Raw genomic sequence first — 15478 nt, forward strand, 5'->3', positions numbered from 1 at the left:
ATAAGAAAATCTTGTGTAACAGAGAGTAAAAAAGTCCAAAATAATTTTTTAAGCAAATGCTGCAGTTTGGGAGTAGCTGACACACAATTTTGTTTTTAGCATATTTACTGACTGAAATATTTTTTAATTAGAAATGTTTTAATTAGAATTCACTTTCATATATTATAAACCAAAAAAGATAGAGTTCATCTTAATTTATCTGAAAATGTAAGCATTTCTGTTTTAGAGAGAACTTGTGCTTTCTACTCACTGGGATTAAATGCAATTGTGATTGTTTTTCTTGTCTCTAGCAATCTGGGTCTTTCTTCTGTACAAAAACCAGGCATCAATGTAAGCATCAAAGTAAACCGGGAACAAAAACCACTGAAACAAGCGAAATTACAAGATGGCTAAATGTGAAACCTCATTTTGATAAGTCTTGCTACTGAAAATGTGGCAAACAAAATTGGTTAACTTCATATAACAAACATCCATATGTTTTGGTTTTTAGTCTACATCTATTCAAGAAACCCTTCTTTTACAAAAGGTGTTCTCACATTGAATAATGCTCAGTTCATTGGCTTATTCTCTGCAAGAATTCATAAACCCCTGAAAAATTGCTGCGCACAACCACTTTAATAGCTCTGTACGGCTGCTTCCCAGTCTCTTCCTCTGGAAAATAAAGCAAACTGTACCTATAAATCAAGGCCACTGAAATGAAGGCCAGTTGCACATCACAGAGAATGATTTTATAGGTGGAACGTGGGCTTGCTAATTTCTAGAATAAATTATTGTGCTTTATTGAAAGCAGTTCCATTTACACACTTTTAGCTGCAAGACTTAAAAAAAAAACCCACAAGCCCTGTTATCAGCTAATTTTAACATGTCTCTTTTTTTTTCCAGGCAGCTCTCAGTATAAAACGTTTAGCTGATAATGTGCCAGGAAATCTGTTTCATTAAAATAAACACCGACACATCTCATTGTGAAGTTACCTCACTTATAATATCAATGATCTTTAATAGAGTTGTTTTATTACCAGAATAACATTTCTGTCTGACAAGTATGGTGTCAATATTTAACAGATTTAGGTCAGATTTAGCAATAGGATTTTGCAAAAACCTGGGAAGACTGAATTCTGACTGCAAACTCATAAAGTAGGTTTACAGATTACAAAATAAGCATTTTCATAAATATGCATGTCTCATAAATATTTGAGAAAAAAATGAAATGAGATCCAATATCTAAATGATTGTCTAATTAATAATTCTTTTGATAGGGTAGTCTCGAATACATATTAAACACGTGAGAAGAAAGAAAAAAAGAGAAAGAATGAAAACAAGAAGAAGTAGAACAAGGAAGGGAGGAAACAAGGAACCAAGGAAACGGAGCTAGGGAGGGAGGCAAGGCAGGCAGGAAGGCAGGAAGGAAGGAAGGCAGGCAAGAAGGAAGGCAAGCAGGCAGGCAGGAAGGGAGGCAGGCAGGAAGGCAGGCAGGAAGGCAGGAAGGCAGGAAAGAAGGAAGGCAGGGAAGAAGGCAGGCAGGAAAGAAGGAAGGCAGGAATGCAGGGAGGAAGGGAGGCAGGCAGGAAGGCAGGAAGGCAGGAAGGCAGGCAGGCAGGCAGGCAGGCAGGAAGGAAGGAAGGAAGGAAGGAAGGAAGGAAGGAAGGAAGGAAGGAAGGAAGGAAGGAAGGAAGGAAGGAAGGAAGGAAGGACTCCTCTTTGAAACAGTAGAAAGATTTTTAAATCATACTTCTCCATTTTAAAATTTCAAAATCAGTCAAGAAGACCCTTTAATCTCATCAATATTATATGGAAGTCCTCACACGTACAGCCTGTTGCACATGAAAGATTGCTGTTTGATTCCCGGCACAGCTGGGGTCCAGGGCTTCAGGCAGCAGAACTGCATGAATTTAACAACACTTCTACTTGAGGAAGTGTAAATCCTGAGGAAGAAGAAGTTGGAGAAGCATGCTGATGATGACCTGTTGCATGCTTCTGCAATTCAACTTTGAATGGGATTTCTACACTGGTTGCTCAACCTATAAAGTTATAGTATAGCCAAATGTATTAAAAGCTATTCCGAAATTATTATCAAAAAAGCAAGAGACACAGTCATTCCACAGTCAACTGAAGACCTCAATTTCCTGTAATTTGCAAGTATTTTCATGGATACTTTGTTGACAGAGCTAAGAAATCCCTAACTCTCAGATGAATGGTCATTCCCTGTGGAATTTGAGAGATGTATTTATTATTTTCTTTAGACTGCCTACTCATTGTAAGGGTTTTTATCACCCACATAGAGAGAAGGAATAGTGATGGCAAATAACACATGTAGCGAGAGATTTGATAAGGTAGGAAAAGCAGATTTAAGAAGAATTAAAGGAAAGCAACAAGCAACCCCAATGTCGTCTGCACTGCTCTGAGCAGTTACACTGAAGGAGTTTAGCAGGGTTGTGTAGGGGAAAACACCTCTCTTGGCTGGCAGAATGGAGACAGAGATGTATATCAGTGGAGCATGAGCAAAAAAACACTTTTGTCTTCAGAAAGCAACAGAGCTGTGACTCATAAACTGGTGCTCTGGCTACTGCCTAATTCCTTGAGTTGCAGCAAGATCTTCATAGTCCCTCACACCTCACTGTTCACCCATCATCCCCATACCTAGGAAATCACAATCACATCAGGAATACGAAGTCCATAAAATCAATGGAGAAAAAGCTTTGCTTAAGTTTGAGTCATCTCTCTAACCTCGTGATTTTCAACTAAGCTGAACAACTTTTGTTGACATTGACAAGTACTGCTATTTATAAAGTTACTGTACTTGTTCACCCATGCAATTATTGACTATAACAAAATTTTTGCCTTTTTGCTCATACCATATAATCTTCTTCATCTGTTCCCTAGTGGAAAAAGAAACTGTAGTTTTACTTAGAGTCCACTCAAGAATTACAATTTCTGCTGCATATTCAGAATAGTTAAGAGAATGGGTTTCTTTCCAAAGGAGTGGTGTTAAAGATTCAAGATATGATACTAAATCTCTGTTTCACAAACAAAACAACATGCCCTGAAAAATGCAGCCAAGGTGAATTAAAAATAAACAAGAGATAAGCAAGGATGCAGCTATTGCTCTTTTCAGACATTCAGAAAAAGAACTCCTAACTTCATGGTTTGTGAAGAAAGAAAAAGCATTTGCAAGCTACCAAGAGTAAGAAACGTGATGTGTTCTGTAAGATGCTGCACAACAGGGACATGGAGGCATTTGAACTCATCAATATGGATCCATTGTTTCAAGTTATAGCCAGGAAAATGATTTCTATGTGTAAGTGCAAGGCTCACATCTGTTCGCCAAGGTATCTGTATCTGAAATATTATCAGTTAGCTTGGAAATTATTTCACTATAAATTAAGATGGCTGGGGTTTATGAGCACAAAGATGCATTTGTGTAATTAGATGCAAAATTAGAATGCAGTTTTGATCATTTTGTCCATGGCATAACCACTGATTTTTAATGTCCTTACAGCAGCAAAAAGACTTTCGTTGTTCACACAAAACTGAGCTCCCTGAAAGTTGCTCTGTGGGTCTCTTAAATTTCCCTAATAGAAGATGAAATGTGTATCTTGCTTTTTGGTCTCATCTCCTCAGAAGCTGAAAAAATAGAAAAAAATCCTATCCCTAGTAAATGGCACATACTCAGCACTAGATGCTGTAGTCAAAGGCATTTTACAAAGCTTAGGTATATTATTTCCATATTAGAAAATTATTTAAATGTTGGAAGCAGCTCCAGATGTGTTATGAGTAAAGAATGGATGCTTAGGAACATGAAACTGATAAGCAAAAAACTAACTAATAGAAAGTGTAACTGGCTGGTCTCAAAGTATTGCTAAATTCTGTCATTGATTTCTGTGGAGATTCCACATGTTTTAAGAGATGTAAATTTTTTTATGGCTTTCATGCAATTAAATGGTGAAGTGCATCATTCCTGGTTGTGAACAAAGCATGTCCTCAAAGTATCTTCCAGTACTCAGTGTAAATAAATAGTAGTACCTAACATTATTATATTCATTAGTATCAAATAGGGGAGAGATGTAAGCAGATTGACTGAATTTTTTTAATGTACTAATAGTTCTCCATAAGGATATGGGAAGCCCACAATCAAATTGTGAATTAAATTATTTCAGAAGACTTAAAACAGCAAGACAGTAGGCAGCAAAATTTGGGCCAAATGTAGGAAATTTTTGGCAAGTAAATATAAATCAGTGTTTAGGCACCAGAGCAGAATGAGCCCAGTGAAATCACAGTGCTCATTTTTGACAGCATTAGAAAACTCCATAACAAAACCACCCCAAATAACTGTAGCTGCCATGTTCCCTAGCAATATAATCAGCAAATAGGTTAGTAAGATATGAAGTCTGAAGTACCTGCATGAATTAGCACACTTCAGCTGAAACAGCAAAAACTGTTCTGCCATTACAGTTGTGGAAATAAATTGAACACCTTCCTTTAACAAAAGGAATTTTGTATTAACAAAATCCATATAAAAGTTATTTAAAAATTAAACAAAAATCAACAAGCATAATATACCATATATTTGCATGTACCTTACCACTGTAGATTAATACCAGCCGTGTTTCTTCCCCCCACTTCAGAAGGAGAAACATAAATTGATGAAAAAGCAACAACACAAAAAATGTTAGCTGCCTGAACAATTAACAAATGTTTGTCAGATTCTTTTTACTTATAATCTGACATGCAAAACCATAAAGCGAAAATACTTCATACAAATGAAGTCCCTGCCCAGCATCCTTTGCAGATCAACAGTGGCTTTTTTACAGGGTTTCATTATCATATGCCCTTGAAAAATTCTGGGTCTGAGGGGCTCTGGAGGGCAAACAATATTACTTAATAACACTTGAATTGTATGTTAGTGTATTGATCTATGATGTGTGCCATTTGTACAGCCTGGCAATTAGTTTAAAGTCTAAGCAGCTGTGATTTCTGTTTCAAATTCTGATGTTCACTTGCTATGGGATAAGGACAACTGTTTATGTATCTGTTATGGGAATGAAATTAAAAGACTTATTCGACTTAAAAAATTTCAATCGGTCTAAAGGAGTGTAGGAATTATCAGATAAAATCTTCAATACTTTCTAATCTTGGTAACTATTCAAATAGCTCCCAAAGCTATACTATTTGAGTGTCTACAATCCTTAGGTGTTATTTCATCTATTCTGATAAGGAATTTATATGTAAACTAATAAAAAAACCATGCCTAAAAACAAAATAAACTAAAAAAATTGTATGTAAAGAAATAATCGAACAGCACACAGACAAATCCAAGCCAAATAAAAATTAACTTAACATGTTTACCCTCTGCAGTATATCGTGTTCACGCAACCAATTAAAAGAAATGCCATCTCATTTGGAAAATATCTATTGATTTCCCAGTTCATCAGATCAGCTTGATGTGTCCGGCAATGGCTCCTATGACATCATCAATATTTTTCTATTGAGAATAATGACTTATTTTATAAGCCAAGAGCTATAAAAAAGTCTATATACATATATTTCCAAAGACATCAGCTTAAAAACTGTCTTGATTTCCCTCCTTAACATACAATATTTTTTATCCAACTTTTAAAAAAAATTTGGGATCTTGCCATGAGATTCATTTATGAAACTCAGTAAATTCGTTTGGTTTATAAACTGACCTCTAAATCATGTTTTCCCTATTAGATGCTGTCGCTTTGGCCTGCATTTGGGGTCCAAATTATGCACATTTTTTTTTTCAATTATGCAGAACACATTTCAGAGAAATTTGCCCAGCCCTGCTTCCGCCCTCCTTCTTTCTTCTTTCCCAGCCTTCTGTATCTTTCAACTGTTACATATACCTCTAAATCCTTCTACAGAGTCAAAAAGGCATCCATTAAGCTAGATGTTTATTCTGTTCGATTCACTCATATATGTTTTTTAAGATATACTTACAGCTGACTCCCAGCCCAGTTTCTGGCAATGGAAAAGAATATTTATATGCCCTGGACATAGATGAGCCTTTAATCAGACCTCTCCATAGGGCCAATTGGCATATGAAAAACCAGGCAAAGTCTGAGCCAGGAACCAGCCATGAGACTGTTCTCACATCTAACCCCACGCAATTCTTTCTTCCCAGATTGTCACTCTGGGAATGAGGGAAGTGGAAGAAACTCTTTATCTTTTCTACTTCTTTCCAGTCTATTCAGCATAGTAGGCTCTCAAGTTTCCCTCAGACACTATTTCATCATGGGCCATGATGCAGATTAGCAAGCTTGGAAAGCTCCTTTTCCCTGGAATTGCTGGAAAATTGAGCGGTATTGCCATTTTTGAATATTTTTAAATATTCCTGGTTTGGACTAATTCTATGGAAATCAGCCTGTTTCAGAGGATGTGGCCTGTGGGACACTGTATAAAGCAGGCTAAAGCACAGTGTTTCTACCCTTGCAGCAGGGCTGAGTGACACAGAACTAGCTTTTCTGCCACTGGCAATGCCATCATCTACTCAAACTCCATCTGGGGCCCACCACAGCACGCTGAATACCCAAAACAAAACACGTGGCTTCAAACCCAGTGATTTGTCTTACCACTTCTGTAGTCCCTGGAATGTGGTTTGGTGACCTCTGGTGGTTTTCCAAGATACAAGAGACGTGGCTTGCCTGTGGCTTGCCTGTCGAACCTGGAAAGACAAAAAGGAAAATTTATTAACTCCTAAGGGGGGTGCAACCACGGTGCTATACAGTGGGAAAAGCTGAAGATTTAAATCCCAAATTTTTAGAAGCTACTGTCCTACACTGCTGGCAAATTAAAGTACAAGACTTAATCCTGTGTTGTTTTATCTTGGTATCATTTTACCCAGCCAAAAGAACTGAAGTAAACAAAGCACAGTGACAGCTTCTGTGACACACATGCTCTCTTCTAGCTTGTTTCTTTTGCTCTTGCTGCTTGCATGGCTCATCACTCTAACTTCTGATGGTCCTGCGTTTCCAGGGGAAGACTGATGCCCTCTAGCACCGAACAGAAGGGGTGCCTGCAGTGCCAGGTGCTTCAAGCCACAGAGTCTGAGGAGCAGGGGCAAGCCATGTTTTTTGTAAGGTTACACATAGTCTGTCCCAAGAAAACTTTGGGTAAGGCTAAGGATTACCTCTTCTGTTTTGGCCCTAAACCCTCGGTTTGAGCTTGACTTTGAAAGCAAGTCTGAAATGAAACTGAGTGAGCAACAGTGCATGCAGGGTCTGAAGAAGGCCAAGTCCCCAGGACCGTGTTCAGCTGGTGGAGATGCACTGCTTCCCACTCTGTCCCTAACAGTCCTCCCTACCACACGTTGCCCAGTGACTCAGTGAGCAGCCCAAGACTGCATTAATTTCATCCTCTGAGAATGAAAAAACAAGCCCTTCATTGCAGACATTATTAAAGTCTGCTATGAGTCATGTTTGTCCTTGGTTGTATTCCTTCCAAGGAAGTATTTTCCTCTGCCCATGGAAATGTACACTAAATATAAACACAGCTTTCCAGTGACATTTGACCAGTTTAATGAGTATACCATCTTCAAGGACACTTTCTGTTCTCATGTACTGAGTCCAGATTGTTTCTATTTGAATTTTTCTGACAGAATGGTGGCTAAAACAGACTACAGTCTATTTGAGTCTGAAATAACTTCTGGTTACATGACTGCCTGAGATTTTCCATTTAAAAAGTGACAAACATTCTCTCCTTTTTCTTGTCACCAGTCTACATGCATTACTTAGTTCAACACTGTATTGTCTAATCTATTTTTCTAGCTTTGTGACTGATCCCTTAAACTCCCTGTTAGCAGTACTTCTCATGATTTGTTGAATAACAGTGAATTATTTGATACAGCCAATACCAAAAAGGACTCCAATGAGTATACTTTTGAGATCAATCTACTGTAAAAAACTTGCTCCAAATGATTTTTTTCAGCCCAGTCCTGACTTAGATAGGAAGGACAGACTTCTGTGTTAGAAAATAATTTAGCAGATGGTCAAGAGGATCTCTGGGTATCATGCTTCTAGAAAATTAAAAACCACATCCACACTAACCATTCCACAAATGACATTAAACTCATGTTGTGCTAAAGAAATGTAAAAACAGTGTGTCAATATGGCTTTAGGGTGAGTATCCTGACTTAATTTACACTATTTTTCTGGACTGAATTTTTAAAGAATCTATAGAATACCAGCCTTACAGGTGACTCTTGGGACAAATGATCTATGTAAACAGTTAGGTCACAATTCTCTTGTGAGACCAAGTATAAGCCAGCATTTTCAGTATCTGCTTGGTGAGACAATAGTTTATTTCTTTATTAAGGGCTAAAATTTGTCCTCTGATATGTGTGAAAGGCTCACAGTGAAGTAAATGAAAATGTCTATTAATTATTTAGCTTAGTTACAGGGGTATAACCAGAGCGATAATGAGAAGAAAATAAAAGAAGAAAAATTTAGATTGACTATCGGAAGAAAATCCCAGGCAGAAAAAAGATGTATTTGCATACATCTCTGTCTCAGTTCTTGAACTAGATCTGGACTAGTTCACTAGTTCACTAGGACACTTCGCCCATCACCATCATAACATTAGACAATGCAGTAATTTCTCAAGGGAAAAAAAACTCTTCGGAACATTTAAAGTAGATTGGAGAAACATCAGGAAATACAGCACAGAAATCAACTCCACATTAACAGGAAGATATAGTGGTTGATCTTTATCATCTTCGCATTCCACATCTTATAGCTTATTTCCAGCTCCAGGATATAGAAGTCTGAGGAGCTGAAAGGAGGCAGTTGTAGTTACTGGGTAAATAAATGCTTCTGCTCCTTACAAGTAATTTCTTATACAGAAAGTACCTGGAGCCTACAGAACAAGATTTGTCCCTTCTTTCTAAGCGATGTGAAGTAGCAGATTGATAAAGCCAAGGCAGTCTTATTGTTCACGTTCAAGATACACAGTTGTTACAACTACTGGAGGTAAAGTCTGACAGTGAATCCAAGTGGCTCTGTATGTTTCCATGATGTCTGTCCATGTATGAGGGTAAGCCTTGCCCTTCCTGTTGAAGTCAGCCAGAGTGAGCCTGCTGATCACTGCAATCATTCAATGATGTTTAAATCAGAAGCAAGGCAAACAGACAACAAGTGCAGCAGACCCACTGCTGTGCAATCTAACTCAAGAAATTTTGCAGTAAGCTTCCTTGTGATAGGAAAGCAGTGCATTACATCTGTGCAGCTTGGGAAACTAGAATACCATGCTAAAAATTGCTTCTGCTTACCTTGTCTTCATCAGAGAATATGTACCTCATCTTCAGCATTTGAATAAAACATCAAATCAACATATAAAGAAGTTGAATATCAGATGCAGAGGGTAATGTGTGAATCATACAGGACTAAAAACTTTCTGCAAATACACTCTCACATGCACACTCTAAACCATGGCAGCAGAAATGATGGCAAAGCCTTTATGTTTCCTGATAATACAACTCTTTGAAACACTGTTACCGGAGTCTCACTCTCCATCATGTGACACACGACAAGGAATGGGACAGGGCCCTGGTGGCTCTCAATTCATAGTCATGCCATACAATCCAACAAGCCAGCTTTATAAAGGCATCCTGAATGAGGCCTTGTGCCTGCAAGGGAAATTTAATTGGATTTCTTTACAGCTTGCAACAATCCAATGAAAAATTATGTAAGAATAGCATGATTAAATTTCAGCATGCACTTGAATAATAATATTTTTCAAAGAAAGAATTCTTTATGCATACATAGAGAAAAAAAAAAAGAAAAAAGAAAAAAGGTAAAAATGAAAACAATGTAAACCAGTGGTTTTCAATCCAAACAGACTGCATGGCCTAACTTTGTTCACAACAACACAGACATTATGTTTGTCATTGTCCCAAGTCAGGATATAAAAGCACAAATTATATACCATTCTATGTGAATATATAAACTTCATAGCTTCTGGATTTGACATTTAGGAATAATATTGGAATCTTTCATTTTGCCCTCGTACTCTGAATCAAAGAGACTGAGAAAATAAAAGAAAATATTGTTTCATCCAGCCATCAGATCCAACTCAATGAATGAAAAATTTCAGGCATTACAGATTTGTGCTGCTTGGGTGTAATTTAAATATTTCTCTGCTTTTCATCATAGTTTACATACATTTTTCACATTAAGTAGTAGCCAAATACAGCCATACGATCTTTGGGTTTCTTAAGGACACAAAGCAAGGTGCTTGGAAGTGTACTCCTGTGTGTGTTTGTGTAGCTGCTGTATGGCACATGTGCCAAACAATTGTACCTCACATGGCAATGAAGCTGGTGAAGGATCTAGAGAACAGGTTGTATGCAGAATGGATGAGCGAGCTGGGGTTGTTTAGCCTGGAAAAAATGAGGCTCGAGGGCACCTCATCACTCCACAACTGCCTGGAAGGAGGTTGTAGCAGGGTGGGTGTCAGCTTCTTCTCCCAGACAGCCAGTGACAGGACAAGGGTAAGTGACTTCAGGCTTTACCAAGGGAGGTTCAGATTGGACTTTAGGATAAATTTCTTTCAAAAGGATGATTGAGCATTGAATGGGCTGCCCAGTCAGGTGATAAAGTCGCTGTCCTTGGAGGTGTTCAAGAAGCAGCTAGACGTGACACTTAGTTCCAGAGTATAGTTGGTCATTGGAAAAAGATTGGATTCCATGATCCTGAAGGTCTTTTCCAACCTAAGTGATTCTGTAATTCTAAATACTATGTGAAAAGTGACACCAAAATTGACAACTGTCTGTGAATTTCTTTTACATCCAGAGAGAGCAAATTATTAATCCAATGGTAAATTCAAATGATTTTGTTGTATATAATGTAAAGTGAGAAAAGGGAGTAAAATTATAATCATAACTGCTACTTAACTTCACTTAGGTTTAAACCTGTCTTTCCTATATTCTTGTCTTTCAGTGCACAGCAAGTTTGGACTGGTAATGTAAAAGTATTTTGCATCCTATTCAGTGACTTCAGCACATGAGGAGGGAACAAATGAGATTTATGACCCAGAAAAGACCAAAACGAAGTTTGAAACTGTAGAATGAACACATTACGTTAGTTTTATGCTTCTGCTAAAATTATCATCAATCTCAATAAGAATGATATTGACAATAAAGATTTATCATTAGTTTTTAAAAAGAAGGCTGTCTTTCATACATGACTGGGCTCTTTTTTAGAAATTACAGTTCAAAACCTAAAGCCTTTGAAATAAAAAGTAATAGCAAGTGCGTAATATTGCAGAAAATGGTAAATTTTGTGATCAAGTACATAACATTGACTTGCAAAACACACAGACCAGACAGTACTACAGCAGAGATCCCTCTCTTCTGTAGCTCTCCTATTAGCATTCCTTATTTTAAAATTTCTTCTACAAGGTTTTTTAAAAACAACATTCTTATCTAGAGGGTCCTGGTATTTGTCTTGTTTCAGATTCATGCCAGGATGGTTTATGGCCTTATATTTATTGATACTTGAAGAAGGATTTCCTCAGACAGCCTGCCCTCACCTTTCAAGTACAGAGGCTGTCTTGAGGCTGACAAATTCCTGTAGTATGCTTTGACTGCTGATCTGAGGGTTCAAGCCCCAGAGGTGCCTGTAACTGGCCTCATACTTATTGACATTTTCCTCCACTAATATTTAATTTTATGTCCCTTCTGAGCCCTCACTTTGGAGGAACTATATGAAAATTATTATTCCTAAAAGAGTTAAGATTTCAGGGAAAAACAGGAAAACTGAGCCACAGACCAAGTGGGTTACACCAAGCCATTCACCACCCAAGCAGCTAAAAGGCTTCTAGTCTGGTGGCTCAGCTGGTGGACCCAACATGGATCTGCTGTGCCTTACTTTACATTTAGCATTAAGGTCCTTAGTATTGAGCAGGGCAGGGAGGAAAATTAGGCTTGTTGTTACAAAGTCTTACTGTCAAAAGGAAATTTCTGAATTGTTTTGGGGACAAATCTAACCTAACTGCAGTGAACCTGTGAAGCAAGGCCAGTGGAGGTCCATGAAGATGGTCAGAGTGTTGAAGCACCTCTTCTGTGAAGAGAGACTGAGAGATTTGGGGATGATCAGCCTGGAGGAAAGAAGTTTCCAGGGAGACATTAGAGTAGCCTTCCAGTACCTGAAGAGGCTTTACAAGAAAGCTGGACCTTTTAACAAGGGCATACAGAGATAGGATAAGGGGGAATGGCTTTAAACTGAAAGAGGGTAGGCTTTAATAAGATATGAGGAATAAATTCTTTGCTGTGAGGATGGTGAGACACTTGAACCATTGATGTTTATAAGCTGTGGCTACTCCATTTCCAGCACTGTTCAAGGCCAGGTTGGATGTCAGGTTGAGAAACCTGGTCTAGTGAAAGATGTCCCTGCCCATGGCAGAGAGGGTTAGAAATTTAAGGCACCTTCCAACCCAAAACATTCTATGATTCCATAACAGGAAACTGTAGTGTTCAAAATGTGCAGGGGAAAACATATAAATGTCATTTTCTAGAAACAAAAGAGGAGTACCAACAGGAAGTCCTCAGATTTTTAGAACTTTCCCTGGGAGAGTCTTTAAGAATAATGGAGAATACAAAATTACTCTGGCATCATAATGGAGTGCTGTTAAAACTTAACTGTCTTCCCTAATTTAACACTTGTGGCCTTGAATACTTCTGAGGATGGGACATACACAGCTACTCTGGACAACAAGTTCCAGGGCCTCCTGTAATCCAGTGTGTTACTGCCCTGTAATGTTTCATACATATTCACATTTTTGAGAAAAATTCTTCTGGTCTAGAAAATTCAGCTAAGTGATTTTTACATTCTCCAATGTCCAGAATAATTTATTGAAATATACGGAGATAGGTCAGTTAGCCTATAAACCTTGATAAGTGCCCTGCAGAGGTGGATGAAAATTTTACCATGGAATCTCATGGGTCAAGACTGGGCCTTATGAAGCTCAGAACGTTGTAGCTTTGAACTGTATGGGGTTTGATTATGATTTGTTAATGGTTTTTGTTTAGAAAATTATGGACAAATAAGTTTTTTTCCTGATTGAATTCCATCTTCAGAAATGTTTATCTGAAAGCAGGAATTTCTGATGATATTAACATGCGTCTCCACCAACCTTCCAACCACAGTAGCACTCTCAAAGTTGCTGTTTGTTACAAAGCACACAAGTTATCCTATTAATGTCAAAAAATAGGCCACTTAAGCCCTTGCCCTCTGCTAGGAGTGTTGAATATGGGTATCTATTTGTCTTTGTCTGGCATGGCAGACACAATTTGATTGGAGGGCAGATGTGTAGGTTGATACTATAATTATTTTCTGTATAAATATTGTCATGAGAGCAAAGCACACAAAAACAATAATCTGTGTCAGGTGACTGGACAGTTCTAGCTTGTACAAATAAAGCATTTACATATTAATTATAGTTGTGAAAGAATTCTTCAACGGCTCTACTTAAAAGCAGACACATGCTATAAATTTCTTTATTTGCTATTTTGATAAGCATATACTGTGCTATACTAATTTGTCTTGCATCAATATGCTCCATGTCACTAATCCTCATTCTTTAGATGCTTAAGACTAAGATACCTTAATTTAGAGGAAACTCAAGCTAAATGAAGAAGTAACCCCCCTGTGAAGTTTTTTGACATTGCTTGCTATATATATATATATAACAGCAGAAATAAAGAGCAAATTCCATTACAGACGTATTTTTGTTTACTTAAATAAGGGTTCTATGATGTAAAATGCAATTTTGAAATTACAGATTGCTCATGTGTATTTAGAAATTTAGATCACAGAACCATCACCCAGCAGTCATTTCCTTTCCTTTGTCAAAATATTAGTGTAGCTGGTTTTATATTGGGCAAATATACTTCACCTGACACATACTTTAGACAGAACTGGTGATTAAAGACTACTGAGCTTTTCTATTTTGTTGCCAACAGAGATGTTTTTGAGCATTTGCTTTGTCTTCCTTGACACCTTCCCTTTTTGTTTCAGTAGCAAAGCAGAAGTAGAATGCGAATGGATTGGAGAAGTGCTGAAAATTTGCAGTCCTTCCGACCCATCAGCTCCCTTAGATGGGAAACACCAGGAGTAGGGTGGGGTTGGTCCATCCAACCATCAACTCCTTTAGGAAATGAAAGTTCAAACCCAAGCAGAGATCAGACCATGCTTCCAACTCCAGGTGTTTTGAGCAAACTGCAAAGATTTTGAGCAATTCCCCCTTAGTTTCTGCATAGTGTTCAAGACAGCAGAGGCTGAACAAAAGCAAACAGACAAACCTGTGACTCCAAGGAGAAAGCTAGTAGATTTGTCTTGAGCATCACTCTGAGAATGTATAATATTAGTAACACCAAAAGCAACAACAAACCCTGGAAGAGATGGAGCATATAGGGAAATTTACTCAGATTAGGCATGTAAACAATAATATATGAATAACAATGCTAAATTTATCAGGCTAAATCACATCTATAGTACTGAATTCTCCCAAACTCCAAGACAGAGTGAGTCAGCTTGTGGTAACTCCTGAAACCTTCCTGGTAACCACCTGGGAGAGCAATATTTTCCATGAACCAGGGACTGTGTTGAAGTAGTGAAACATTATTTTACTGTGTTGAACAGTTTCCTGGCACCATTCACTAAATGGTGAAGGCTCATTAATGAAATTCATTTTAATAAAATCCATGCCTCAGGGTCAGATAAGCCCTCAGAGCTGTCTGTTCAAATGGCAGTCGTTCTGATATTGCCTCCTATACAATCTACTTGGCAGTACATTATTTCTCCTTTAAAGCTAAGGGAAGCTATTGGAGCAGGAGACACCCTTTGCTAAACTGTGAGATTTTGAGTCTGTTCAAAACCAAGGAGAAGCCTACCAGAGATGGAAAACAGGAAAGTACCAAGAGAACTACAGAGGTGTTACCAAAACATGCAGAAATGCAGTTAGAAAAGCAAAAGCTCCACTTAAATATTGGCCAGAGATGTCAAAAAATATAAGAAAGGGTTCTTTGGGTACACAAGGTAAGTAAACAGCAAGCAGAAACAGAAAGAAACTATTGGCTCTCTCTTAGACATGAGAGGGGAATTAGTCACCAACAACACTGAAAAGACAGAAGTTTTCAGCAGTTCTTTTAACAATGTTAAAGCAGAGGTGGGCCCCAGACCTTGGGAACAAAAACCCAGGTTGATAGAAACACAGACCCACCATCAGTTAAGGAGTGTTGGGATGTGAACTTATTCAGAAGCTTGGGCAAGATTAATTAATAGGGCCTTACCATATCTGTGCAAGTGTTGGAGAGCTGGCTAATGTCATTATGAGGCTGCTTTCCATGATATTTGAGAAGCTGTGGAGGCTGGAAGATGTCGACAAGATTGCAAGAAAGCTAATGCCACCCCCATCTGAAAGAAGGGCTTAGAGGAGGACCCAGGAAATTATAGGCCCATCAGTC

The sequence above is a fragment of the Chamaea fasciata genome, unplaced genomic scaffold (assembly GCF_029207755.1).
Source record: "Chamaea fasciata isolate MVZ Bird 193981 ecotype frontalis unplaced genomic scaffold, bChaFas1.0.hap1 SCAF_4, whole genome shotgun sequence".
NCBI lineage: Eukaryota > Metazoa > Chordata > Aves > Passeriformes > Sylviidae > Chamaea > Chamaea fasciata.